The sequence below is a fragment of the Stomoxys calcitrans genome, chromosome 3 (assembly GCF_963082655.1).
Source record: "Stomoxys calcitrans chromosome 3, idStoCalc2.1, whole genome shotgun sequence".
Classification (NCBI taxonomy): domain Eukaryota; kingdom Metazoa; phylum Arthropoda; class Insecta; order Diptera; family Muscidae; genus Stomoxys; species Stomoxys calcitrans.
Window position 1 is genome coordinate 121,399,903 of NC_081554.1, and position 4,501 is coordinate 121,404,403.

Consider the following 4,501-nt stretch of genomic DNA (forward strand, 5'->3'; position numbering starts at 1 on the left):
ACGGGCACTCAGTCAGTAAGTGCACCACGTCCTCAACCACACCCCCGCAGGCAGGACAACCTGCAGTCGTCGCCAGACCCCTTCTATGCAAAAATGCATTGAGAGAGCCATGTCCCGTCAGTAAAAACCCAAGACTAAGGCCAAAGCCAAAATCGGGTCTGTCCACAACAAACGTCGCGTCCCCAATAAACCGGTAAGTAACCCGTCCATTGTCACTGTCAGTCCAACGTGTCCTCCACCTATCATAAAGGCACTCCAAAAGGTGTGCCTTAAGCCGCCTAACATCCCCATTCATCAGATCCGGATCAGGAAGCCAATCCCTTTCAGCAACCGGAAGACCCCTCCTAGCCTTATACAAAACCGCGCGACGGATCACCTCCAAATCAAGAGGCGCAGCACCCAACAATACCTGCATCGCATCCGAGGAGACAGTCCTACACAAAGGCGCGCACGCCAACATAGCCGACCTCTGGCAGTAGATAGGGACAGTAGGAATCTCGTTAATCCATTCATGCGCGTCACTAATTAGATGACGAGGCATTTGGCTACCTTAAGAGAGTCATAGTTACTCCCGCCGTTTACCCGCGCTTACTTGAATTTCTTCACTTTGACATTCAGAGCACTGGGCAGAAATCACATTGTGTCAACACCCGCTAGGGCCATCACAATGCTTTGTTTTAATTAGACAGTCGGATTCCCCAAGTCCGTGCCAGTTCTGAATTGATTGTTAATTGATAGTCGTTATAATTTAAAGAGAATACACCTTGCGATGATACCCTAAAAATTTTAGCAAGAAAGTTCCACAATTGGTTACGTAACTACTATCCGAGGAACAAGATCCGTAGACCTCTATTTACCCAGAACGAGTACATAAACCATGTTATTGCTTCCCAATCAAGCCCGACTATCTCAATCTTCAGAGCCAATCCTTATCCCGAAGTTACGGATCTAATTTGCCGACTTCCCTTACCTACATTATTCTATCGACTAGAGACTCTTCACCTTGGAGACCAGCTGCGGATATTGGTACGGCCTGTTGAGAAGTTTGCGTGACCCCACCATAAATTTTCAAGGTCCGAGGAGAAAATATCGACACAACAGTAAATGTCATGCTCTTCTAGTCCATCTACCATATCTCTCTTCGAAAGACTTCCATGGTAGTACGACTATAAAACAGAAAAGAAAACTCTTCCGATATCTCTCGACGGCTTCTTTATGGTCGTTCCTGTTGCCAGGATGAGCGCAAGGCCCATATTTAATAACAAACGGATACTCAACAGGTTACGGAATTGGAACCGTATTCCCTTTCGTTCAAAATTATTCAAGTGTTTAATTACTCTCTCATATTGTGAAAATATGCGTGTGTGTTATTATAACTTGAAAATTTTCAGCTTTCGCCTTGAACTTAGGACCGACTAACTCGTGATCAACCACTGTTCACACGAAACCCTTCTCCACTTCAGTCCTCCAAGGTCTCATTCGATTATTTGCTACTACCACCAAGATCTGTGCCAATGGCGGCTCCATGCAGGCTTACGCCAAACACTTCCATGCACACCATTGTACCCTCCTACTCACTAAAGTTTCAAAGTTTATAATCCAACCGAAATTGAACATAAACCATTTACTTTAGCGGTAATGTATAGGTATACAACTTAAGCGCCATCCATTTTAAGGGCTAGTTGCTTCGGCAGGTGAGTTGTTACACACTCCTTAGCGGATTACGACTTCCATGTCCACCGTCCTGCTGTTTTAAGCAACCAACGCCTTTCATGCTTTCAGCTCCAATAGCGTATATTAAAGTTGTTGCGGTTAAAACGTTCGTAGTTGAACTTGTGCTTCATACGGGTAGTACAGCTATAATTGTAGTTTGTACTATACCTTATGTATGTAAGCGTATTACCGGTGGAGTTCTTATATGCGTTAAATACTTGTATTTGCGTATGTTCCTCCTATTTAAACCTGCTTCAGTGCTCTTCACCGAGTGTTGTTGTGGGCCGGTACAATTACTTTGAACAAATTAGAGTGCTTAAAGCAGGCTCCAAATGCCTGAATATTTTGTGCATGGAATAATGAAATAAGACCTCTGTTCTACTTTCATTGGTTGTTAGATCAAGAGGTAATGATTAATAGAAGCAGTTTGGGGGCATTAGTATTACGACGCGAGAGGTGAAATTCTTGGACCGTCGTAAGACTAACTTAAGCGAAAGCATTTGCCAAAGATGTTTTCATTAATCAAGAACGAAAGTTAGAGGTTCGAAGGCGATCAGATACCGCCCTAGTTCTAACCATAAACGATGCCAGCTAGCAATTGGGTGTAGCTACTTTCATGGCTCTCTCAGTCGCTTCCCGGGAAACCAAAGCTTTTGGGCTCCGGGGGAAGTATGGTTGCAAAGCTGAAACTTAAAGGAATTGACGGAAGGGCACCACCAGGAGTGGAGCCTGCGGCTTAATTTGACTCAACACGGGAAAACTTACCAGGTCCGAACATAAGTGTGTAAGACAGATTGATAGCTCTTTCTCGAATCTATGGGTGGTGGTGCATGGCCGTTCTTAGTTCGTGGAGTGATTTGTCTGGTTAATTCCGATAACGAACGAGACTCAAATATATTAAATAGATGCTTTCAGGATTATGGTGTTGAAGCTTTTGTAGCCTTCATTCGCGACCGCAGTAAAATGTGTTAGTGTTTGAATGTGTCTATAAGAGTGGAGCCGTACCTGTTGGTTTGTCCCATTATAAGGTCACTAGCTTCTTAAATGGACAAATTGCGTCTAGCAATAATGAGATTGAGCAATAACAGGTCTGTGATGCCCTTAGATGTCCTGGGCTGCACGCGCGCTACAATGAAAGTATCAACGTGTATTTCCTAGACCGAGAGGTCCGGGTAAACCGCTGAACCACTTTCATGCTTGGGATTGTGAACTGAAACTGTTCACATGAACTTGGAATTCCCAGTAAGTGTGAGTCATTAACTCGCATTGATTACGTCCCTGCCCTTTGTACACACCGCCCGTCGCTACTACCGATTGAATTATTTAGTGAGGTCTCCGGACGTGATCACTGTAACGCCTCGGTGTTACGGATGTTTCGCAAAAGTTGACCGAACTTGATTATTTAGAGGAAGTAAAAGTCGTAACAAGGTTTCCGTAGGTGAACCTGCGGAAGGATCATTAACGTGTTCCAACCGTAAAACAAATACACACATCTCCCTTCTATTCCTATGGAATAGAATGGAGGCGTTAAAAAAAAAACAAACAAACAAACAAACTAAACATAATGTACTGGTTTTCATTATCTGTTAATCATACATTGGCCACCAATCAACCTAGATTGGTAGAGTGTACTGGTTTAGCAATAATCCATACACTTGAAATTACTTACAATTATAGTTGTACTTATATTAATTGTGATATAAGTTAATGTTGCCTCCTTTTGGGGAAAACAACTAAGACATTCGCAACATAAATTGTATGGGAAAAAAAAAATGAAAGTTATTGAAGAAATTGATATATGCCAATTGATTTTGGTGTATTTTTGATTTCTTTCAATAAAATGAATTTTGAGCGTATCGAATAAAGAAAAAAATAAAATATCACTCTAAGCGGTGGATCACTCGGCTCATGGGTCGATGAAGAACGCAGCAAACTGTGCGTCATCGTGTGAACTGCAGGACACATGAACATCGACATTTTGAACGCATATCGCAGTCCATGCTGCAAGGTACTTTAATTAATTTTAAGGTGCTGCTTGGACTACATATGGTTGAGGGTTGTAAGACTATGCTAAATAAGTTGCTTAAAATCAATCTCGATAAGAGATTGTGTTTTTAAGCACATGTTATATTACTGGATGTTAAAGTCCATAATATGAATAGTCAAGATAGAAGCCTCATTGAAAAAATTCGAGTATTTCTTGTTGAATACTTTGTTTTTCAATTGATTGAGGAAGGTCTAGCATAAAAATTTTTTATGAACTAGAATTGTCTTTGATTGAAAAACATATACACATATAAATATACATTGAAGAGAGAAAAGATTTTTTCATAAAAATGATGGAATTTCTATTGAGAGTACAAAAGAAAAAAAAATAAAGTTTAAACAACCTCAACTCATATGGGATTACCCCCTGAATTTAAGCATATTAATGAGGGGAGGAAAAGAAACTAACAAGGATTTTCTTAGTAGCGGCGAGCGAAAAGAAATCAGTTCAGCACTAAGTCACTTTGTCTTTATGGCAAATGTGAGATGCAGTGTATGGAATGTTCAATTTCTAGTATGAAAAATTAACGATTTAAGTCCTTCTTAAATGAGGCCATTTACCCATAGAGGGTGCCAGGCCCGTATAACGTTAATGATTACTAGAGAACATTTCCAAAGAGTCGTGTTGCTTGATAGTGCAGCACTAAGTGGGTGGTAAACTCCATCTAAAACTAAATATAACCATGAGACCGATAGTAAACAAGTACCGTGAGGGAAAGTTGAAAAGAACTCTGAATAGAGA

General features: G+C 41.1%; 1 non-coding gene across 1 annotated transcript; it reads left to right on the forward strand.

Annotated features, from left to right (window-relative positions):
• The first annotated feature begins 3,594 nt into the window (after positions 1-3,594).
• LOC131996447 (5.8S ribosomal RNA) lies at positions 3,595-3,773 on the forward strand. The gene has a single exon (XR_009397868.1). It is a non-coding gene; the product is annotated as a 5.8S ribosomal RNA (ribosomal RNA).
• The last annotated feature ends 728 nt before the right edge of the window (positions 3,774-4,501 follow it).